This window comes from Apis florea, unplaced genomic scaffold (assembly GCF_048593485.1).
Source record: "Apis florea isolate Af1SG1 unplaced genomic scaffold, ASM4859348v1 contig_2293_pilon, whole genome shotgun sequence".
NCBI lineage: Eukaryota > Metazoa > Arthropoda > Insecta > Hymenoptera > Apidae > Apis > Apis florea.
In genome coordinates, this window is record NW_028256554.1 from 4,323,389 (window position 1) to 4,349,850 (window position 26,462).

Here is a 26,462-nt window from a genome sequence, read left to right on the forward strand (position 1 = left end):
ACCATGTTTATTATATTATTTTATCTTTTATGTTTTATTAATAAATGCTGAAAGCAATTATTGGAATATGTATAAACTTTATGAACGAATATAATATAAACTGACGTATCGATATGAATATGAAAATCGAAAATGGAAAATTTATTTAAAATTTTAGAGGGTAGGGGAGAGGGGAAGATCATATAAATGTGTAAATTTTTGAAACGATGAGACACGAAGAGATTTTCGTTGTTCAAATACTTTCAAGTAATAAATTTTTTTCTAAAATATAGTATATAAAATTATAATAATTACGTTATGTACTTTCTCGTTTCCCTCCGTATTCGAAATAAATAACGATAGATTATGGTCTATCGAGAAGTTTTCCAAACATAGGGAACACATTTTTCTCATAAGCGGAGCAAAATATTATTTTTAAACAAAAAAATTTTACTCACCCTCTTAAACTTAATACGGATGACATTAACGGTGCACCCTCGCCATGCTTCCTACACTTTTGACGAGAACTTCTTCTATCCTGCAATAAAAAAAAAAAAAACAAAATTTACTTTACACCACGTAACACCATTTTCATCGTATGATCCGCTTTTCTTAAGTATCATATTTTTCGAAAGCTGCATAATCTTATATATTCTAGGAGAGCAGCCTACAATAATAAACACTCTTTCTTTGCAAAACTCGTAGAACTTCTTCTTCGAATAATTAACATAATTAAACTCGAACAAAATCGATTAAATAAAGATTGAATAAGGAGAACGCTTTACAGAGCAAAAAAAAAAAAGAAAAAAAATTAAATTTCAAGTCCTCTTCCTAATAAAACCTTTATTGTTAATAATATTTTTCACAGAGATAAATGAATAATTTATCTTAAAGCTCGATTAAATCGTATTAAAATTATCAAAACTTTAAACCGTCATAACTTCGAAGATAACGATTTTTCACGGATGGATGAAAGATCGTTAGAAGCACGAATTCTTCCCCTTTAAAACGCTTTTTGATTTATCTCGATACGATTTCCGGTTCCCGAGATATCGTCGTGTAAAGGAAAACGTAATTTTTAATCGTTCGTTATATCTCCGTCCTTGTTCGGACCTCTCGCTCGCATCTCGTCTCACTGACCTATCCCAAACTGCAGACAAGTGGCGGACGCGATTCCTGGAAGAACGTTAATATACGATTCCTAGAAAAAGAACGTAATACGTATTTCCAAGAAAAATGCAGGTCAATAGCCCATTCATAATTTCCTCACTGTGCTTATGAAAACTTTGAATCTTTATATCTCTGAAACCAATCGAGATATCGAGATAATTCGAAAAACGACTTCAACGCCACGATTTTCTCTACGTTATTCTGACTCGGTTTCGACGACAAAATTTTTACTTTCTTCTCGCGTCTTTTTTTTTTTTACGACGAAAAATTAAAGCTTCGTTTGTATCTTCGTGAGATTACGTTCCTTAAGCAAGGTGTAATTTTCTAGTTTTATTTTCGTACTTTTCACGAGTAATTTTAAAATATATAAGGTACAATAGCGGAGAAATTACATTTGAAACTAAAAGAGAGAGAGAGAGAGAGAGAATAAAAGGAGTAGGAGAGATATAATAGCTATTATAATTTTACTGGTTTTGTTTCAAAGCCGCTGCTATTAGTAAGTAAACGATATCGGTTAATAAGATCTTCATAAAAACGATGAAATAAACGGGAATCGAATTTTTCTACCTTGAACTTTTTTTCCCTGAATAGCGCGATGTCTGTGTTGCAGATTGTCCAAGTGGGAACAGAAATTGCTTATTAAAGAGAGAAATTCAATGGACGAAGGAATTAAAAAACGACTACAATGATCGTTCAATACTCATAATGAGAAAATCTATAGAATACAAAACTTGTGAACCTTCCAATTAAAATGGAAAAATTGCCATTCCTGAAAATATTTTTAAATATTATTTTTAAATAAATACTCGATTGTTATTTAATTTATTTAAATCTATAATGAAATTCTTCTATACTTTTGTATAATATTAATAAGAAAGATGAACCATTAATTTTTATCGTAATCATCTTATCCCGAACACTCCCACTTCCCTAACTTTGTTGCAGAGACCTAAACTATCAAAGCCTTTGAACTTCCAAGTAAACAAATAGTTACGAGACATGCAAATCGCCACATTCCATATCCCCCCCCAAAGTTTCTCTACGAATACAAGAAAAAAACTTTTCCACGCAATTGATACATTTTTTCCCCCGAGATTAATGATCCTAAATATCTCGAAAATTCTATTCCTTCCATCTTGTCGATGAATTTAATTTAATCACGAGCGTGTTAAATTGATCGATCAAACACGAAATAAGGAACAAGATGCTCAGTCATCGTTACCCAAAAAATGAATTATTAATCAAATTACATATTCCCTTTACGATTTCTATCAGGGGGGGAGGGGGGGGAGTTTACACCGTGAGCTTCGAAAGCTTACGTTCGAGGAGGATAGAAATTCTTTTCTTAATTTTAAAAGCATTGGTGCAATGATAGATTAAAAGATTCGGGCGAAGAAATTTTAAACTGATAAATCATCGATAAAAGCAATCGCATATTAAAAAATAAAAGAAAAGATATTTCGATTCTTTTCCTTTGTTCCCTTCTCTTTTTGTTTCCCGTTGCATATGGGTGAGAAAGGAAATAGAATTGCAGATTCAACGATAAATCCTGTTAGCACTCGCGAAAAAAATTCTATTCTACAAAAACGCTTTATCGGAATAATAGAATTGAATTATGAAAGTAGTAAGAAAATTTAAATCGTTATTACAATGTTGGATTTAATAAATGAATATTAAAAAGAAACGAGTAAACGAGTTAATTTTAGAAATATCAACTCAACACATATCTATATCTAATAATCGTTAAAGGAAACGTAAGTATTTGCGATACGCGATATTGAAGATTCCATTATTGAAGATATTTCAGTGAAATATTCTAAATACGCAGCTAAAGAGCGCGACACGCAACAATCTTATTTAAAAAAGTTCATTGAATTTATTCCAAATTTCTTTTTTTTCGGGAGTAAATCGTATATTTACTTATAAAAAAATATACACGAATATGAAAGTATATAGAGTAATAACAAAAAAAAAAAAGAAAAAGTATCAAATTCACGTTGCAAATAAAACTACGTACGTAATAATTATTCTGGAATGTGTCGCGAGATGAGGAAAAAAAAAAAAAAAAGAAAAAAACGGTTATTCGTCTTAAAATGTTTTATGTATACGTTTTGCACGAAGCACGAGTGTGAATATTTTTTGAAAGAAAGAAGTCGGCCAACAGTGAAATTATTCCGTACATTTCTATCCGAATCCCATCGGATACCTCGCACAGGGGTACATAAATATTTCTCGTGTAGTTCACGGGGTTAAACTCGAACTTTGGTAAGCGAGGGTGTTTCTAATCGATCTGATACTTAAGTGGGTGTTTTCAACGAATAAAAATAGAATTTGGTGAAGACGACGCTTTTAATTTCCACGTTAACGTTAGGAATTTTTCTTTCTTTCTTTTTTTTTTTTTTTTTTTTTATAAATAGCGAATAGATTGATGAAAAATTAAAGAAAACATCTTTTTTTAATTGTTAAATAACGTTGTAAAAAAATTATAAAATAGGGAATAATAATCGTAGAAAATGTACGGTTATTACAATGAATTTAATTAAATGCTAAAAAGCAGAGGTCGCTGCATCATATTTGACAGGATCCCAACTCGGTTATGTCGAACATTTATGACACGATTTTGTTACGCATTCACTTCAAAGATCTCTCAGTCAATCTGTAATTATGAGAATAACGTGCAGAATTTAATGGCAAGAATATATGAAAACAATTTTGCATAATTCCTTTGTATAAATTGTATTTCAAACAATGTTCAACGAGAATTTCTCTGTAACAGGTAGGGCATACGCATGATTTTCATAGCATGAAAGTCATAGAAATTTATCGATTCGATTAAAATATATATATATATAAGGCAGACATATATATATTATCCGTTTTATTGCAAATAATTTTCTCTTACGAGCATCTTTTTTCGAGCACCATGCATCCCTTTGTACATTTTATATCCAATTTATATTTCATTTCGAGCAACCGAGTATGAATTACGTGTCGTAAAGTCGAAATCTTGATTACAAAATTTTATCAATTCTATAACTAATAATTTTAACGTAATTATAACCACATAAATGTTTACAAGTGTTAAGAAAATTTTAACATTCTCTTTCCCTTTTATCGATAATTCGACGATGTTAAAATTTATAAACGAATAATTTATCTTATTCTCCATTAATAGAGAAATCTTATTAACAATTCAGCCGACGACGTGATCACGACAAAGTTGTGCAAAGTGTTCAACACTTTCATATTTCTTTTACCATCCAGAAGAGAGGAAAATTGTTCGGTGGCTTAACAAGATGAAAATTGTATAATCCCATTTAAAACGGTATTGCCATTTCTATTTTTTCCCCGCGCAATTTGATAATAACTAAGGCCTCGCTCGAAAATTAGATCTTTCTCGGACGCACAATTATCATCTTTGTAAATTAATTTTTTCCCCTTCCCCGATTAAACGTAACTTGTGAATTCTTCTACATTCTTGCGTACGTTCAAATTAATCTCGATCCTCATTTCACGTCCTCTGTTAAACATTCAACGCTTTGCTCCTCCTTTTTCGATTTCAAATCGTTCCAGTTAAAGAATGTAACTCAAACGAGATAAATTTCTTCGTAATTTAGCGAACGTAATTTCTTTCGATAAGACTTTTTCTTAACAATTAAATTATCGCAAAAAAATATTTTTATCGAATACTTTTCACTGAATCCCGATATAAGTAGCTGATTTTCCAAGAAACGAAGTATTCTTTTTTTTTTTCTTTCAAATTCTGAAAACTCAGAACGTAATCAAAGCTTGATGATCCATCTAAGCGAGATCCTCGAACAAATGAAATTGCGTGTAAAAGCGTGTTAAAAGCGGATACCAATACGCGTTTTAATCTACTTCGTAATTGTAAATTAACATTCTCCAACGGTTAACAAGATCGGGTTTTATATTTCCAGCACCGTTTTCTTCGCCGTTTTCTTTTTCCTTTTTTTTTTTTTTTTTTTTCGTCAATCTGCGAGGAATATTGAATTAAGCAAAGTATTCTTCCTGATGCTTTCGATTGTTATTTACTCGGCATATTAATTTTACTCGCCAATTAGGATGAAGTGCACGCTTATATTTTTTAATTAAAGAAATAAATGGGCTTTTAGAGATATCAAATATTAAATTTAAAATATTCAGAGCGATATTTTTCTTCTTGGAAAGGCTAAACATTGAGAAAATCAATAAATAATATATATTGGAAAAGATTCGAAAACGAGATCTACTTTTGCACAAATTCCATATATAAAGCTAGCAGGGCTTTGCAAGCGTTAAACGATTCCTTTCCGAGAAAAAAATTTCCCGATAAACTTATATATCGGAGGGGCTGCACGAGCAGGGTCGAAGCACCAACGTTTTCTGTCCGGCAAAGAGAAAAAAGGAACGAGGCGAAGAGGAAAAAAGTGGACGAGTCGGCCGAAAGTTACACCGGCATAAGAAGTGGATCGTGTCTAAACTTGGTCCGCGATTTCGTCTGAAAGTTGCGCGCTTTACATCGCTATAAATATATCGTGTAATACGAAACTGGAGTACGAATTTTAAAAAAAAAAAATTTCTCATCCGTTCTCGTCCCTTCAAGAATACTTGAAAAACCTCGAGTTCGATTTATCCCCGATGTACTTTTGTTCAAATTGAATATCCGATAAATCGACGAGGAAACGCTTTCAGAAAGGGTTAAAGGAAGCTTGGACTTTGGACTTTGATTGAATAACAGTAATAATAATAATAAATTCGTTGGCGGCGATTTATTTCACCGATTAAGATTGGATTAGAGAAAGAAAAAAAGAAAAAATTCCAGTAACGAAGCGTTCACAACAAGTGGATCAATCTCGTAGGAAACGTGTTCTGATCCTCGATCTCATCGGTTAATCCTCGAACGATCAGAGAAATGGCAAGTTTCGACGAGATTACTACGAATTTCTTCGGTTCGATAAGATCCGATATTTATATCATTTTACGGATTCTCATTCGACAGATCCTTGCTCAATTCTGTAGAGAACTGAAAAGGGCATTGTGAAAACTATTGTAATATATATAACTGGGACGTTATTCGATTCTTGCGAAATAAGAAATATCGAGGATCATCTGTTTGCCTTTAAAGTATTGTGAAATAAACAAATAAATAACTTTCGAAGACTTTCGCGCACAATTTTCATAGAGATGGAAAGTTACTTAATTTAAATATTTAAATAATCGCAAACGACTTCTTCTTCTTTCTTTTTCACACTCGGAGATCTAAACCGTATCTAAACCATCTCCGCAATTTCATTTGAACCCGGAATTTCAATTTCCTCCCCATATAAATCACTTTCTAAATTGCTACGATTAATTGTTCCGATTTCTGCATTATTCACGACTTCTTCCAGTTACGTGACGCGTTTTGCCACGTTTCGCGTGTTGATATACTCCTCAAAGTGGAATTCTCGTGGCTCGTAACCACGGGGGAGGAAAAAGAAGAAGAAAAGGAAAAAGAAGAAGAAGAAGAAGAAGATTGAGGCGGTCGAGGAGACGAGAAGATGGGGGTGGAAAATGAAAAGAAGAGGAAGAAAGAAAAAAAGCGGGTATTCGCGTGGCAAGGCACAGATGCGAGGGAAACTAGTCGGTATTATTTTACTACGTAAACAGGAACGTACGTGACCACGATGTTAACCATCCCATTTCCCTTGCCAAGTATCGGCGGTACGCTATTAATCAATTTCGAGACGGTAATACGATTCCACCACCACCACCACCACCATCACCATCACGACCGAGAAAGAAGACGTGGATGCACACGCTCGATCTTCAGTCTTGGCCATCCGCCAGTCCTGACTTCTTATAGATTTAGATTTCTTCTTCCATCTATCTCTCTTTCTGTCTCTCTCTTTCTGATTAAATCACGCGCTCGAAGAATCTGAGATCCAAGATTTTTTTCTTTTCTTTTTTAATTTTTTTGGATTATTTATGCATCGATTGTACGGATTCGCGAAACTTTCTGATTTCTCCTGGATTATAATCCTGAACGTTTTCGATTATTCTTCGATGGATCGTTTTATATCAAATTTTGTATCCAATATAGGTAATCAACGCGTACGATCGGATGGATATTTTCAAGAAAATATAAAGTGAAACATGAAGTGAATAACAGTTTCCCATCTTTTTTTTCCTTTTTTCTTTTTTTTTTTTTTTGTATTTATCAAGAATTAAAGGCTCCTTCGATTTTTCGCCAAACGTATACACTAAGTTTAATAAGCCTTGGAAAAATATTATGGAATTTCTTAATTTATTTTAGCTTGCCATTTATCGATTCCAAGATTCAAGCTTTGAGAACATATTAAATTCTTGAAGAGTTTATGCGAAATAAGATACGATTTTGCTTTGCATTATTTATTGCCTTGGTATATGAAATATTGCACTAATAATAAACAGCTTCGTTTTACGATAACCCATTAATTATATAAAATTTCAGGACATCGCGAAGATTTTAAAACCGAGTTTATTACGAGACTCGCGTGTAACGTAACAAAGATCTTAGGAATTCGCCAGGCAGCCAAGCAGAAACGTTGTTCGAAAGGATATAAATATATAAATATTTCCGGCATAAAGAATCTACGAATAAATTAGATCATTCGATAGGGACGTGAAAGTAGGAAAAATAGAAAAACTTTGTTTGACAGGAGCGCTCCGCCAAATATAGTCATCGTCCTCGCGTCGTTATCTGTTTCGATATCGATCCCCTCCATTTTTCCTTCGTACACAAATTTATTCAAATATCCAATCGAACGATCCATCGGAACGAATACTCGATCGATCTTACTATTTGCGCAATTGTAAGGAGAGAAAAAAATTTCAGACGAAAAGCGATCGATACCGGTATCTCGATAGGTAGTCGGTCTTCGGTCGTCGAAAACAATCTTGCGACAGTGGAGAGCAACGTTGCGACATCCGAGAGTGTTGCGACAACTCGAAAGAAACGAACGGCAGTCGTTCGAAATCACTCGGCCGATTACTCAAACAAATAGTCACAAGGTGGCGAACATGGACGTTTACGGTCCATCGTGTCCGAGACTAAACACACACGTTCGATCATCCATCCACTCTTCAACGTTGCCCGGTTGCCCAAAATTAATTTGGCGGCCAACTTTGTTTGGACGTTGGTTCATCTCCGCTGTTTACGCGCCAGTTTAATTTTCGCGCCATCCTTCTTCTCCAATTCTTTGAAATCGAATCGATACGCGCGATCCTTTTTATTCTCTCCAATAATTTTCGATTCGTCGCGATAATTATTTCAGAATCGGTGTAATTTAACGCTTAAATCCAAGCTTAAACTTCTAAAGATCTAAATTCTAAGATAATCTCGACGAAGCGATGGCAAACGTCGATCGTTGTAATCGCCGATCGCATAGAATTTATCTTTTCGAAATATTTCGCGATATTTTTTTCAAGGTATCACGAACGTTCGAATTGAATCACGATATTTAATCAAAGGTGCGCCTTTGACCATGTCGGATGACATTTACGATTTCCTCGTTACGTAAGCAATCACCGCTTTGATCTGTTGCAGCAACAAAATGTCGAATCGGTTAATATGCCTTCCTCCCGCCTAAGAATATTAATACAATCGCGAACAATTTTCCTAAAAGCCTTTATGCCCGAGCGTTCGCTTTATAACAGTGTAACTTCGTAATAATTAGAGGTAAATTGAGGTCACTGCGCTGCAGTTAATAAGCTGTCTTGCGCGCCAAACTGATGAGTCGGTAAACACCGTGGAATAGTATATTCAACGAACATTTTTACGCGTTAATTAATTATGCATTATATCCGGTTACCCACCACTCCAACCGGTTACCGTTTCACCGCTATTTTCGCGGGCTGAAACTGAGCGTTTACATTAATTTCTCATTAATTGAAATTGTTTGATTCGTCCGACTCGAATCGCTCGTATATGAATAATTTTTCCAATTTCTCGGGAGAAAATTTTAATTGTTATATCGCGAGGATAAATTTTTCTCTCTCTCTCTCTCTATTTTTTCGTATCGTTAAAATCGCAATAATAATAGAAAAATCAATACGATGTAGAGGAGAGTTAGAATTTTTTTTATTATTTATAGTTTAAAATGAAAATGGCAGAGATTACGCGATAGAAAGAAGGTGGAACGTGCGCCTATATACGCCCCTAATAGCAATCAATCCCTTTCAGTGACATCGCAACACTCGAGAATGTCACGTTCAACCTTCCACTACCTGGATTTTGCATATATCACCTCGATCGAGGTATTCAACAAAATGGACAGGTGTCTGTGCTTGGACATTGCCGATCGACGATTATTTTATTTGAATGAAATTGTGATGAATTTTACGAACTACGTAAAATAGGGTATAAAACAATTTTTGTTCCGGGTTGTGTACTTTGAAGAAAAAAAAAAAGAGAAAAAAATTCTAGAAAATTTCCAACTAACGACTAGTTGGTACAAACTAGTTTTATACGGTCATTTTATATAAATTTCTGAAAACATTTTCAGAAATAAAGTAGAGATAAAATAGAATTTTAGGGGAGTGTTGAAATTTTCCTCCTCATTTTAAATATCAAAATTCGGAGAGAAAGATTTGAAAGTATAATAATAATAATAATAAATTAATCGTTTATTAAATTAATCGACGATACGACGATATTATCATTACGTGTGATAAATTTCATAAAATTTCTTCTTCTTAAAGTTTCGAAAAGAAAAAAAAAAAAAATTCCAGTTCAAATATTATTTAATATTGGTTATTTGTAGGAACGTAACGCAATTTCGCGTTCATTTCATGCGACTTTACCTGAACGAGCTCACGTTGCAGTTCAAGTAATGCATCCCAGATGTGCAAGCTCCTACATAACAGACCCGTTTATTAATTAAAACCGACATCAAAGTGGTTTCCATGATCAGCGTACGGATAAATTAATTACTTATTTTCCTTTCTTTACCGTTTATTTCGTGTGTCTTTTTTCTCTCTCCTTCTTCTTCTTCTTTTTTTTTTTTTTTTAATAATTACTCGTTACACAAGAGATTCACTTTATACGTTTTCTTACATAATATATATATATATATATATTTCTTCGAATTCAATTCAACTTTTTTGCAATTTTAAAATCGTCTTTATTAATTTTAAAATCAATCAAGCTATAAGAATATTTTCATCATGATAACATTCATAATAGAAAATTTAAATATCTAAAGAATAATTATTAACAGATGATTAAATTGAACAAAAGGACGAATTAAATATTTGTGACATCTTGATCTTTTTATACCGAACGCGTGCGCGGTCAAAGTCGATTTGTTTTATCAGAATTTTCTACTTTGAACTGTACACCCACATATTTCCCTTTTGCATGGGCGAGTTTTAAACAAACCGTACGAATTGTAATACACGTATCCATCAAATTCATTCGAGAGATGATCTCTTTGATGTTTCGTTCCATTCTCGTAATCGAGTTGTAATTGCATTAATTCGAAATCGAAAGGATTTTATTTCTCTCTCTCTCTCTCTCTCCCTCTCCCTCCCTCCCTATTTTTTAATATTAATAACAGAAAAAACTTTTGAAATTCGGGACGACGACTTTTGGAGAATTTTAGCGGCGAACACGAAAGTGATCAAAAGTTTTGAAATTTTAAGAGCTTCTGGCCGCGTTCCGCGAATCCACAAGCTTTCTCAACAATGAGATGTTCTCCGCGCGTAATAGTTTCCACGCTCCTTTTTGTTTTCTTTGCGATACTTGAAATCTTTGGAACAATCGCGGCCTTCTTTTTCAGTTCCTCGTCCAATTTCGCAAGTTCGACTAATAACTCTTCCCTCGAACGATATCGCGTTTCAGATTTTCAATTCGAAGCGAAATAAAACAAAATAGAATGGCCTTTTCCTAATTATTCACATTTTCGACGAGAGATTACGAATTGCTTTTCAACGAAAAAATATATATCGAGCAAATTTCTTTACGTAATCGTAAATTCCTTCATGTTTCTTTTTTTTTTTTTTTTTTTTTTTCCCTGAAAACTCGCCAAATCCAATCCACTCGTTATTGTTCTTTCTGGAGCGGATAAATACTCTTTATGAACGTTCCTCTTATGTATTCTTCACGACGAGATGATAAAACTCAAATTACACGAGCACGTTGATACGACACGCGTACTTAAACGTGCGCTTGTATCGTATCGATTATCCACCTCTCTTCCAAACGAGACCGTGCTCCGCAATTTTCAACTTTTCTTTCCCCAAAATCTAATCTAGTCTCTTAACGATAAATAGGTGAAAAGATAATGTTGTATAAAAGTATAAAATAATGCGAAAATTAACGCGAAAATGATGTGTGTTTACAAGTGGTTGTTGTACAACAATGGTTGAGCTGTAGTTGACAGTGGTTTAAAAACAGCCGGAGGTTAACGTTGCGGGAGATCGATAACAGGAACACGTGTATCACGAGATTACACGGCGTTCCTACATTTTTGAACGAATATTTTGGATACAAAAGTGTGAGGATCGCGATTACGCCAATTATCAGAGTATATTGCGAGTATTATTTCTATTAAAATATCGAGAAGTGTGGATTTATTATTATTTTTACACGTGAAATTTTAATCTCTTTCTTCTCACGAATGAGAGTTAAAATTTTAACGATGAAAATATTTCTTTTCTTTTCTTTTTCCTTTTTAATTTTAATTTTCAGATCCCTTTGTGAATTCTTTCAGAACCCTTTGTGAATCTTCATTTTCTTATTTAACTTATCAATAATCAAAGTATCAAAAATAAATTCATATCTTTATACTATTATGGATTAAAATATGAATATAATATAAAAGTTTGTTTCTTTTGCTTTAATTTTAGTAAGCCTTCTTTTTTTCTCTCTTTTTTTTTTTTTTTTTTTTTTTTAATCCTATTTAGTTTGGACAAGCCCGGTCCAAAAGAGGATATCTCAGGCGAAAAAGGTGCCGATCACTCGTAATATGTTTACAGAGGCAAGGTGAGATGATACGATCGATGATAAAAGAAGATTGAAGATGGACAGAGCAGGTAAGCTTTTACATTCCGTACTTTGTTATTTCTCTTTCCCATATCTGTAAACTACATTATCCCCATGGGAGGTGCACCCTTCGCAATCAGTTTCGGTATGTTCAGGGCTAAATTGTATCGACAATCTCCCCCTCTTTTTTCTCGTGACCTCCTCTTTGTAAAGATGGATATAAATCGTGAGAAAAGTTTGAAGTTTGCTCGAGAAAAAAAAACGAAATATAAAAAAAAAAAAAAAAAGATCTTCACGTTCAATTCACGCTTTTTCATGACGAAATCGAACACAATTTTCAATCGAACAAGTTTAATCAATTCAATATTTAGGAGATTTGTATTATTATTGTTTATTTTAACGAGATACTTGAAACTTTTTACATATAATTATTATTATTATATCAACCGAAATATACATATTTTAAAGAAACATTGATATATCGATTCTTTTATAAATTATGTATACACGTACTTATACCATATTGTATGAATATTTATTCTTGGTATATTTGGTATTAAATGCAGAAATGAAATACGAGAGCGCTATTGAAATAAATTTCAATAGGGAAATATTTGTTTCTTTGACTATATATATTTATCGAAAATTCTACTTCACTAATGAAAGGAAGCAAAACATTTCGAATTCGAGAAACATTCAAGAAACGAACGAAAAAAAAAAAAAAAAAAAAAACAATTTCGCATCACAACCATTCTTAATTCTTCGTTTTCTTTCCGTCAAAATGATGCTTAAAAAAATTCGCTCCAAGCTAAAAAGGAAATAAGTTCGCATTTTCCATCGAAACGATCCATTATTTCATATAGCATAACAACTTGAAACATTTATTCCACTTGCGCCACAAACGAAATAAGCATCGTCTTTCCTCGAAATTAAAGCCACCATCTCTCGTCCACACCCCCTCGAATCGAACCATCCGTATTCTCCAATTTATCGTCACCCCTTATTGCTCTCGCTAAGCCTGCAAACCCTCGACATAACGCGTATAACTCTTTTTTAATTGCTTACACGAAACGTAGAGAGTGAAATTCCGTTTAAAAAACGAGTTTACGCTCGCATTTCGCGTACGCCAAGACCTGAATTCTTTGATAATGGAGAGGATGACCCAGAAAATACGCAAGTTATCCCACCGTATGTATATACATATATACATATATATATATATCTCTTTCTCTCCACGCGCACGAACGCAACTACGCGAAACGTAATTGCACCGAGATACATATATACGCATAGGCGGCATTCGTCCCACGCGTGCATAACGGTGCGTCCAAAAGGATACCGATTCGCGCTTTGTAACGTTACCCTCGATACTTATAAACCCGGCGCGGATCCGATGGAACGATTTACCACGGACAATGGTTCACTCACGGCGGAATCGCATTCGATCCGTGTCGGTAATGCAGTGTGCGTGAGACGGGTGTCGAACGGGTCGGAGAGAGATGGAACGTGGGCGAGGGAGATGGTACGAGTGGAAATTGTCGACGATAGTCAGACGGTATAAAAGGGGGGAGAGAGAGAGAGAGAGAGAGAGAGAGTAAAAGCGAACGAGTGCGGTGTACTAAAGGCAAATTGACTGTCGATTAATAAGGGAAATAAGGACGCGTATCAACGGAACGGTATTAATGATGAATTTGTTGTACGAGTATTTTGTTTTTTTGCTCCGTTTAATTGCTCGGAAACTTGGATCGAGGGGTTGAGTCGAGAGATACTTGTTGATTTATTTCTATTGAACGATCGTGTAAAGGATCTTTTTTTTTTTTTGTTGTAAAACCTTTTTGATCGTGAAATTGTAAAATTTGAAAAGCGGAGTTTGATTGTTCGCGCGATTTCTTCTTCTTCTTCTTCTTTTTTCATTCGTGGTGATTCGAAATTGAACGTTGCGGAGGTCTGAAGCGGAATTCGAAAAGTTAGCAATGGTTAGTTACAGGGAACTAAGTGTTAATCGTAGAGAAACGAATTTATATATATATATATAAATTTGAATTTTTTCACCAATAGAAAATAGCTTTTGAACTCGCGAATAAGAATAAGACGACGATGCTCGAGCAATTTTCATAAACACTCGAGCTCGCTGTTTCGTTTGTTGGAACAATTAGAAAAAGGGAGGAGCTAGAGGAGGAAGCAGTTTGTCGTGTAACCTCGATATTTCTAGGAGGGGGGGGGGGAGGGAGAGGGAGGAAACAGCAAAGGGAAGTTAAAAAAGCGTTCACCTCTTTTGTCGAGGCTATCACCGAATACGAACGTGTTTTCACAAAGAGACGAAAGTTAGTCCCAGTCGGTATATAATGCAAAGGCAGGCACAATCGAAAACTTCCTTTTCTCCTGTTACGATATGCGGCCATGTTTCCTACGCTTATTGTTCTGCGCATCGTAAATTTCGATTGAATCGACTGATCAATAGGCAGCTTCGCGTTTAAAGCGATTTATATATATATACCCCCCTCCCCCCTTACAATTAGTCCATCGTTTTATCGAGTTTGTTTTCCTCTGTATTAATAAAATAAATACTCCTAGTTTATACCCCTTTATAAACATCTCTTCTTCTCGAACGAACGAACTTGTTTGAACTCGATATTATAGAAAATTGATTCGCTCCTCTTCTTCTTTTTTTTTTCCACTCTTGTTAATAAACAAAATTTATCACACTATTAACCGATCGTATTCCAAGATAAGAGGATAAAGAATAATATACGATAATAACGCGATTTCAATCACGCAGTTTCGATTTAATATCTTCAATTAATGCCAACCGTAATTATGACTGTAATATTCAATCTATTCTTCATCGAAATTAATGCTAATTGAAAACTGGATGGCGATTGGTGATCGAATTACCATGGTAATTTATATCATTGATTTTATCGAGTGTATCGTTACACATCGATATTTCGCAACTATGATATGCGAGAGAGAGAGAGAGAGAGAGAGAGAGAGAGAGAGAGAGAGAGAGAGAGAGAGAGAGAGAAAAGGTCAGAGTCGTAAAAAATTTAAAAAAGAAGAAAAAAAAAACATGGACCTATCGAAACGCGATCGTTTGTACAGAGGACAAAGATAAATGTTCGATGCAGAGGGAATTGGAAAGAGGTTTCTGGAGAAAAAGTCGGGTAGGCTCGTGGAAGAAAAATAAGGAGAAATATCAAGCACGAAAGAATGTTCGATGGCGTGGTTTTTTACGCTCTCTTTCGTGACGGAGAATGACTATCTCTTCGAGTCCCAGTAGGGCAGACCTGATTGCCTTTCTTCTTTTACACTTGCAATTCCGTGGTAACAAGTTGGAAAACTAGCACCTCGAAAACTCTGTATTATTATAGACCGGCGTTTTATTTTGATTTCTTTTCTTTCTTTTTCCTTCTTCTTCTTTCTTTCTTTCTTTTTTTTTTAAATTTTTTTATCAAAGTTTTTATCGTAAATAAATGTGTCGTGTTATAAATAAATTTTGTATTGAATTATGTATTGAATCTTGCTTGCTAACGTTTCTACTTTTTATTATCCAATCATATACGTTTCTAATAATAATTGCTAAAAGGGTTTTCGTGTATTCCACGATCGAGATGAATATTGAAAAGTGAAATTTGTACCGAAATAGTCCAAATAGAATCGTTAAATGTTATTACGGGCAATCAAATATTCACGAATAAATTAATTATATATTCCATATGAAAATATTATGACATAAATATTTTACAATCTCTGTAAATGTTAAATAAAATTACGTGTAATTTTCGATCAACTTTCATCAATTTTGCAGACTTCCTATCATCCGTATAACAACTTACTTAATCTGTTATTATTACGTTGTAAATATATTCACGTGCAAGCCAAAGAAGAAAAGTTACAACTTAAAGAGAGAAGTACGTAGTAAACTTTCTTCTTAAACTATTTAATCGATATATATCGCTATCGATTTTCTTGTTTGCAGGAAGAAGTGATTACCGCTGTTCCTCTCATCCTTCCTCTATTCTCTTTTCTCGATATCTAGCAAGAACTAAATGGAAGAACCTCGTGATTGACACACGGTAAATTTTTGTCGGAAGAGGGTCGAAACTACGAGCAACTGTTCTTAAAGAATAAAGTTCCAAATGAAAAGAATGGCCGATTAAACAGAATGTTTCACAAACCACCACATTCTTGGACACTGATTCATTCGCTTCCTAATATTGGCTTAAATTTCTGTACCGTTAAATTCCTAAAAAAAAAAAAAAAATATTTTATCAAATCTTATCGAATGAAAATTTCTCCTCGTGAGAATTTCCTTCGATTATAAAATCATCGACGAAGAGAAGAGGATGGAAAATTGCAAGAGTGAAAGCGAGAGTTTCACAAAGACAGAAAATAAGGTCCATTCCCTGGTAAACGTCTCTGATGACACACGAGAACGTCGAAAGCATTAACCGTATTTAGACATGGGGGCTGGCGAAGGACTACGCGCGTCATCGCCATTTTTGGTAACAATAAACGAGCTGTGAATGGGAAAGAAGAAAGAAAGGAAAGGGGAGAGGCCTTGTTCTTGCCTCGAATTATTATCACGCGTTATATTTGCACGCGTTGTATCCACGATATTCACATTTTTCCCTATATGCAGATAGTCGAAAGTAGGATTCAATATTTCCTTTCGATTGTTATAATAGAAAACTGTTATACCACACCACTCGAAAAAGTATATTTGCGTTCCATTACAAGGGATATTGATTCGACGAGATATATTTTATTTTTAAGAAGAAAATAGATATTTCTCTCTTTTTTTCTTTTCCCCTTTTCTTTTTATCTTCATAACCGTAATTTACTTTCATTTTAAATGTACTAAATGTCCAGTAACTTGTGGATGGCAATATTCGCGTATAATAGCCTTTCAACCCTGATACCACTTACACATACCACTTTACCGTCGTTCGATAATTCTATTCACCGGCATAAAAGCGTACCCGTAGAGTTATCAATGAATTATCGTTCACCGTACACCGTTTCTTTCGTTTCCCTCCTCGAACCTACCTCTCGAAAATTTTGCAACGTTGTTCGAAAAATTCGAACCGCCAAGAAAATCGATCGAATCTTCCTTCTTCGACCGATAACCCATTTGGATATATTCGAGTGGAAACTGTTATTTTAAATTTGTTTTTCGTCGAGAAAGGGCCGATTAAAGTTCTCTCCTCCGGGCAGAAAATAACTTTATGAACGAATTCCACCGCGATTATTGTATTGATCTTCCTTTGTTCAATTGGATGCTGGTGAATGAACCGAAGAAAAATCGTTTCTTTCTATGAAATTCCCTGCCGAGCGGAAATTTATTGGGAAATATAAGCGAAGACGGACAGCTGGTGGACAGCTGTAGATAAACGAAAAAAAAGGTGACCGTCCTTTTCCCTATTTTTCTTCCTTTCGTTGTGTTGTAAATCGTCCTACCTTGCGCGATAAATCACGCATTCGATTCGACGAGTGTATCACCTCTTCCTTCTTTTAAAAGGACAAAAATACATCGCACGTTTTTTTTTTTTTTTTCAATTCGATTAAATTTCTCGAAACGAGAAATTTCAAGAAGAAACGTTGAAAAAAAAAAATATAAATTATACCAAGAAAGCAGGGCAGCTATTCTTATCCGACTTGAAGTCATCGTTCTCTTCTTCTTGGATTCGTTTCGCTTTTGCAAATTCAAACTTCCAAAACTTTGCTCCGGAATTATATTCTTAACGAAAGCTTCATGCTCGATCCCTTCGACATCAATCACCAATCGTCACAATTTATTTATCGTGGCGAGAAAATTCAAACTAATGCTTCTTATCCGTTTAAACGAATTTCATCGAATCTTTTCGAAGTTTATCTATCAATTTTCACAAAATATCTCTATCGTTTCTCGCATATAATTTCTTCGTTTATATCTCTCTCTTTATATCGCGGCGGAATTCGGATTGTGGTTCAAAGATTACAAGTGGAGAATCGTTTCTCAACAACGAGACGCGTAAAAAACTTGGGAAGACACAAGCGTCACGACACAATACGCGCCAATGTCGATCGACCGAAAAATCTCTGGATGAATCGGCACGGAAGCATTCGGAAATTCGTGAGACTGTTTAACGTGAAAAACGCGACGCCCGAGATCAACATATCTAATTTTAAAAAGGTTAATTTTAAAAACTTTCTTCCCCTCTTCCTTCTCCATCCTCGCGCAACCTTGGAAGTATATGCGATACGCGCGGCATCTGAACGCCTTTTCCTTTTTCCTCGCGTATTTTTCCCTTCTTTGCGCTTCCTTTTACTTCCTCGATTCCCTTCATCCTCCTTTCTTCTTCAACCATGCTGAATCAAGTCGATGTTCAACTTTGAATTAAGTTTGAAGATAATCGATTCCATAAAATACAAATTGTTTAATAATTTCGTTATAATTTAACTTTCGAAGAATCGTGTTCCATCTACGTGTGTATCGACACGAGCAAGATTTCTCCGCGACATCGATAATAAATCTATGGAATGTTCGATAAAATTCGCATTCCGTGGATACCGGAGAACGCGGAGTACGAACTACGGAAATCTATGAATCCGAAACGATCGAATGTAAACACGAAGGTTAACGCAGATTTTTCGACGATAAATATTTCGTTTCGAACAATCGTTGAATTTTCTCTAATCGTAAAAAAAAAAGAAAAAAAAGATCCATCAAGAAAGATCTGGAAATTTAATAATAATTGCAACGAAACACGGGCGAATTTCCTATCGTAATGATTGAAACATCGTGGAGACTGGATGTTGCCTCTGCTTTGCCGTCTTGTTTTTTTGCATCCAAAGTTGGGGCAAAAAAAATGCAGCGGAGGAAGGGGGAGGGATAAATTTTATCTGAAAAATTCATAAAAAAGTTTCGCGGAAAGACGCAATATCGAAATGAACCGTACGAATGTTTATCCAAAGCGGGGAGCTTTATAATGGCGGCTGACACAGTTATAAATAGAGCGACGCTTCTCGTGACGCGAAATTAAAAGTGCACGTTTTTTTTATTGTAAATTGTTCGTTTCACGGGCGCTTAAATCGGCCGCCCCTATTTGCATAGGAACGTTTTCAAACGAGACTCTCGCTCGAAGCTCCTCCCTCCTCCCTCCTGGTGTTAATATTCTGTGATCGACGACGTGAACGACGATGTTGCGAAAAAAGAGAATTTATTAATAAAATTATGGATAAGCAAAAATATATCGGAATAAAAGGTGGTATCGATAGCGAGTTGGAAAAAATCATTTACTTCAAACGATATTCCTTTCTACCTGTCTACACGTCCAACGTGTTTATTTACCAGTTTATCCAAGAAGATCGTGCATAAGCAATATTGTCTACTGTGGAATCTTATTCCTATCTACAAAACCAACAAACTTGCAACTGTTCCCTGCGCGCGTCGACTTTTAAAGGAAAATAAAGAAAGAAGAGAAACAAGGGAAAATGGGAAACGAGAGAGACATGGGAGTTTAAATTCCACAAAATTTCGATCGGATCGGTTTTCTTGATCGGGGAGGATGTGCTCTGAGGCAGCGTGGCGGAAATATCGAATGATGTATCGCGATAGGCATTCATAATTTCCGGCTGGGTCTGGGTAACGTCTGGTCCCTTTAATAGCGTTACAGCCAACCGAGTAACCGTGGAATTTTCTCATCAGTTTTTCGCTTTAAACTCCGCGGCTGAAAACCGCAAATTCGAAAATCGATGGGTTTTTTCGAGACGAGTGGTGGACAGGCACGCCCTTGTGTTTCCTTTACTTTTCGTCCAATTTTCGTCCGATAATGCACCGATTATGAAATTTTCGGCGCAACAATCTCGTTATCTCCGCAAATTTTCCTCGATCGGCCGAATAATTAACGGCAACGATAATTGCGAATGAAAACTTTTCAACCAGGGAGGAATCCAATGTTGCTTCGGATCTCGTTTCGCATGTTTTAGCAGGCGATGAGATATCTCGAGACGGATTAAACAATTAAAATGAAAATTCTGTAAATATTATGCTTATAGGTAAAGAGGTTGAATCAATTTTTGTTATTTTACATAATTTGTCGGGAATAAATTTTGTTCCTAACAACATAATAAAGGATATTTTGGAAAAATTGTTGCGTTCGTTAAAATTCTGATTTGTTACTCGAGCGTAAGGAAAGAATGGAACGAGTCTGTCCTTTTTATTAAATATTAATTAAGACGTTCGATCGTAGATATTTAATTCTATCGAGAATGTCCTCGATCGTATAACAGTCGAGGAGGAACGAGTAATGATGTAATAATGAGGCATTAATGAGGTAGAAGCTTAGTCTCGTTTCCTGAAATTTTAACTGAACATTTAGTTTCAAATTGATTGCCAAATTGATACGAAGGAATCCGTATAAATACGTTTCAAAAAGTATAGACCAATAGACTTTTGAAAATATGAAGAAAAAAAGAAAGAAGAAGAAAAATTATAACGCTGTGCTATAATTTATTAATAAGAAGAAAACTTTAATAAGAATCGATTCTCCAATTTCTATTTTCTTATTGATATTTCTATTATTATTATTATTATTATTATTATTATTATTATTATTATTATTATTATTAAATTAAATATATACTCAAAGAAAAAATAAATTTGCCTACTCACGTTGACATGTTTGCACGCGATTGTGAATAACTCCAGCTGCAACAAAATAAACATCAAATTATTAATTATTGATGGTATTGAAAATAATAAATGAGAGACGAATAAATCGGTCGATCTGTTAGTGATAAACGCGTGATGCTGGCAATCAAAAGGAAATACAATACAATTCGCGCGAAATCGAAAATAGCGAAATCGATATAGAAAAGTGATTCGATTAGCGGATCGAATATTTGGAAGATAGAGTTTTAGTCTTCGCACAATTTTCCGCCGCTGTGAATTTAAAATATTTTCAGAGCGCGCCAATTTCTCTCGAAGCACGAATGTTGTGTTTGCACAACTCTTTCCCAGAATACGAAATGGAAAGTTACTTTAGATTGAATCTTGAATTTCCCCTTCTGTGTATCAATAAAGTTAATGAAATTCTATATTGGTCCACCGTTCGAATATCTTCAATATGCGAATTTTAAATCGCGAGTAATAGAAAAATTTTTATTTTTATCACGTGAAATAATTAATTTATTCTATTTATTAAAAAGAATATTACGAATATTAAACATATTTGCAAGACACACCAATTAATAGAATCAGGTTGAAAGGAAAAGATTTTTATTCACTCCCCCTATACACATCGTGTTTAAACGTACTTCTCGAAAGTTGCACACCTCTGTTCCTTCTCAAATTAAATTTAAACAACGTATCCGAAAAAAAGTCAAAACAATATAGCGGTGGTTTAACACGCCGTGGCTGATTTATACTTCAAAAGTCGAAATTAAAAAAAAAAAAAAAAAAAGAAGAAGAAGAGAGCAACAAACTTTTACCATTGTCACCAAATCGGTCGTTCGAGCGAGAAAATGCAATTTCAATCGTCCCAACACGCATACACACACACACACACCGGTCGATGATGGATTTAGATCGGCCGCTTTTGCGGGTGAAAGTTTAAAAACAGTTTCGATGGCGACGAGACGCGATGCCATTCGATGCCATTAACCATGGACGACTTTAATTGATTTCTTAAATTAGCCTCGGCTGTACACAGCCAGCCTCTAGACGGATGGGATAGGTCGAATCGCGGCAAATTGTGAATTCGAATTGTTACGTGAAAGAGGAAGAACGGAGGAAGAACACAGAGAGAGAGAAAGAGAGAAAAAGAGAAAAAATAGAAAATAAAAAAAGCGGATTCGATGCGACGAGGCGGCATTGTTCAAGGAGAGAAAAACAGAAATGGGTTCACCAAGTTAATATCGAATCGAATGGGGCGGCAATCGGTACGAAACCAAGCGGAATGACCTTATTGCTTGGGTCGAGTGCAATCTGCAATTGACTTGGTTTGTTACTACAATTGGCTATTACCGATTTATACGTTTTGAATTTTTAGAATAGATCTAACACAGATTTTGACGCGATTCCTTATATTTCGTTCAATCGAGGGATACATGGATAAATTGTTAACAGATGAAGGAAAAATTACGATTTGAAGAAATACAATTCATAGAAATTGAAATAATTAGAAATTTTTATTTTTTCAATTTGAGATACTTTGAATATTATATGGCATCATATAGAAGAAAAAAAATGAAAGAAGTTTATAAAGATTATTATTAACTATTTAGCGTTTAACCATTTAATATTTTTTTTGACGCAAAATTATTACGTGGATACATCGAATATCGGTGTTATTAACCGATTTCGCAATGTTTTTCAGATGCTTGTTAGAACGAAGCGTCCCAACACTTTCGAGCGACGATATGCATTCTCACACCTTTTTACGTAACATGGACCTTATCGATAGTTCCATAACACTTGGTGGCTTTAACAGTCATTTCTGACAACCACGCGAGAATGTAACGTTCATTGAAATGTAACTATACAACTATACCGTGTTATGCAAGCTTTTATAAGAATACGCTGCGTCGTCGACGAAACGAGATGACTGTGTACCGTACAAGTTTTACGAACCAAGTTTTGCATAATACATGCTCTGAAATCGTTACGTTCACCTCGTTTATGTTCCTCGCGACACGAAAATTGTTTACGTTTAAATGATATATCTATAGCGATGGTGAATAAAAAATGAAGGAAACGAGGGAGAGCAAATATAAGGTAACGATTTTCTGCAACTGTATCAACGCTTTGAAGATACATCGCACGTTCGAGACTTAAATATGTAACGATCGATTGTCAGGTAGAGTGACTTGTTAATCGATGTTCCTTTCTGACATCTGATCGTATTATTATCGTTGATATTAAAAAAGAGAACGAAGAATTTGTGTTTAATTCTTTGCTTCGTCAAGCGTTTCTTCATCAATTTCTTCTTTCTTGTGTATAATTTTAGAAATCGATTGGATCGACACGGAGGGAAAATAGCTGACAATTCTCTTATAGGGATTTGCGTGTATCCTTCGAAGTGAGGTTAGATATCCCATATGTTCGCATATAACTTATTTTTACCGCGGTGAAAATTCTTCTCAAATGATCGGAACGAGTGAAACGAGTGCGTAAACTCGCGACGATGATAGGATACGAAGTTCTTGCCGATCTTTTGTCGAATTGAAATATATACATCGCGTTTATAGATTTTTTTGAATTTATTCCCCGTAGAAATGAAATTTCTACATTTACGAATTTATTTGAATTAACTATCGGGTTAGATATTTAGATCTCTCTAAAATGAATTTTTTAAACAATTTGAAGGATGCATAAAATATTTTATCGCTTAAATGCTTTATCCGGTTTAACCATTGATATATATTCATGAGTCGAAGTTACGACACGAATTCGAGCGAAAAAAGAGAGAGAAAAAAAAAAGAAAAAAATTCAACGAAATTTAAAATGTAGTTCGTATATAACGCCAATAACGAAATCATTTTTCGTTTTGGCAAAAACTAGTTTGTAGAAGTGCAAACACTTCTGAAAGAAATGATGAATTTTCATGAATATGTATGGAGGCGTATAATGCACGGAAAGAAAGTTACGTTTGAAAGTCGTGCGATATTTGATGTCCTGCAATATGGTGGCAACGAATTTTGACGAGGAAAAATTATTTTTTTCTTTGAAATTTGCCCCCTCTTTCGGTTGTGCCCTTCTTTTCATTTCTTTTCTTTTTTTTTTTTTTTTTTTTTTTGAATCTAGATCATTTTGACTATATAATACCAAACGATTAATTACTTTAACCGGGCGCGAAATTAATACGTCGAATGAAAGTATGATAATGAAACATCCGTTAATGCGGGGGCTAAAAATAATAAGCAAAAACAAATATTCCATTAAAACCTGTCATTCTGGGCGAGATAAATTTATTACAAATTAAACACGTTGATGCGAAATCCAATTTTGAGAATTTTAACTTGGCTACATCTGTCAAGCCTTTAATTACGATTTTAACGTTGAAAGAAGAATTGCATCGCAACTCGTTAATGATAGAATTTCTTACCATCGCGCTTACCATCAACGATTAATGAAAATCTGATAAATCTTTAAGAGTCTCTGACGAGAGAGAGAGAGAGAGAGAGAGAGAGAGAGAGAGAGAGAGAGAGAGAGAGAGAGAGAGAGAGAGAGAGAGAGAGAGAGAGAGAGAGAGTTGGAATTAAAGATAACGAAAGGATCTTCCTATAAATGCAACACGATTGTTTCTCTTTATTTCATTTCATTTGTCATTTATTTCCACCGAGATATCTCGTTTTCTTCGTTTTACAGTTTTCTGCACATTGATCGCATCTCTCCTTTTATTTACTCTCCGAAATTCCGATAGATATCATTCGACCAGCATTCGTGACCTCTCTCTCTCTCTCTCTTCACGAGCCATTATCACTCGAAGAAAACGCTTATACGAAAATTGACTTCCATTCGGATCGATCTCGATAAATATTTCTGCCAAATCAATTTACGTATTTTACGAAACGCGCAAAGAAATTAGAAATTAAAATTTATTCAAACTCGACGATTTAAGTATATATAAGTTTTATACATATATAGAGAATATACAAAGAATTTAATTAAAATAAATTAGTGAACAATGTGAGAATTTTTTGAAAGAAAGATTGTAATAAAATTTCATTCGATAATTTCACTTCGAACAAAAGTGATGATGGAATTGGACGGTGTTTCGACAATTTGCGAAGCGATCGTATTTGCGATCGTGTTTTCTTTTAAATTCGAAGGAAAGGGCCAACTTGCCAATTTGAATTTCACATTTCAGATTCGTCGGTTTCGAATCGAGACGAGAGAGGAAATTCGAACGTGAAGAAAATTTGAAAAGTAGATTGGATGTCAACAGCCCTTTCGCTCGAAATTAAAACTTTGGATAGTTTTAATTAGCTAATTCGTTCGAATTTCATATCAAGTTTTGTTCGTATTAAAATAAAACGAGACTAATTTAGCTTGTTTAATCGAAATTACAGCCACCCTTTGCGTTTTATTTCCACGATTCTAATTAATTATGAAGACGTTGTTATATCGTTATCGTTATATTCTCTTATATTCATAGTTGTAATTCTAAGTACAAGTTGATTTTAAAGAAAACAACTATGGATATTAAAACGTGGAAAAGATTATTAAAAGCAACGTTTATGAGTACGGAAAAGTGGAAAAAAAGATGCGAAATCAATGGAAGTTATTATTATTATTATTTCTCTACTAGGAGCACGAAATTTTCTTTATTTTCTTGAAAAATATTATTTCAAACGTTTAAAGTTAAAAATTAACACCGTGATACCATGATTTTAAATAGCAAAATCAATTTTAAAACAAACATCTGTGAATATTATCCCCCCGGGAATGGAAAATTGAAGAGAGAGAGAGAGAGAGAGAGAGAGAGAGAGAGAGAGAGAGAGAGGGAGAGGAAGGAAAATTAAAAGAAATTATTATTATTTTTACATTCTTGCTTCGTGTTAAAAATACAAAACTCTCGTTCGAAAAATATTATTTGAAGCAACGTTCAGATTAAAAACTAACAAAAAGGGAGGACGAATTTGAATGGATAGAATAGGAAAGAGGATACATACAAGGATAAAGATTAAAAAGTTCGTGTAAAAAGATTGTAAAAACGAACGAACAGAAGAGTTGAAACGGCGTATCAGGGGCCTACTCTCTCGAAGTAGGTGCGATGGAATCCGTGCACGTTTCCTCTCTGCAAGTATCGGGTTTGTGGAAACGAGAACGAGGAGAATTCACGTAAGACATCTCTCGATCTTAGACAATGATATACCGGCTTCGAGAACGTTGCCCGTGCACGAATGTGGATCCGAGGCGAAACGACAATCCGAGGATTATGCCTTCCTCGACTTGTGGATATGCTTAACACGCTTATTTGGAATTACACAGGAAATGCACAGAGAGAACGTCGTTTCAATTTGTGAACGTTTGGAAAGAAAATGTAAGCAAAATTTTGTCATCTCAATCCGAAAGTATGAATAAATAATTTTTGAATAAACGAATCTTTGAAAAAAGCGATGGTTAATTATCTGGATGAAATATCGTGAATTTTTTTCGTTTCGAATCGAACAAAAACACTTTCAATGTTTCGAATTATGAGAACGAGTCACGAGAAGAAAGTTTGAAAATTTTGCATAAAACGCTGACCCAAATTCTACGGGTATAATAATTTTATACCTCACTTATTAAAAAAGTTAATGATACTTCGCGATAAAGTCT

The 26,462-nt window shown here is 34.6% G+C and overlaps 1 protein-coding gene across 1 annotated transcript in view; it reads right to left on the minus strand.

Moving 5' to 3' along the window:
• Positions 1–26,462, minus strand: part of LOC100870548 (1-phosphatidylinositol 4,5-bisphosphate phosphodiesterase epsilon-1) — a 96,706-nt gene that overhangs the window by 47,768 nt on the left and 22,476 nt on the right. Inside the window, exons 3-4 of the mRNA XM_086904050.1 lie at positions 20,811–20,846; positions 438–517 (exon numbers count right to left, since the gene is read on the minus strand). The gene's annotated coding sequence lies outside the window, so the exon portion shown is untranslated. The remainder of the gene's footprint in view (positions 1–437; positions 518–20,810; positions 20,847–26,462) is intronic.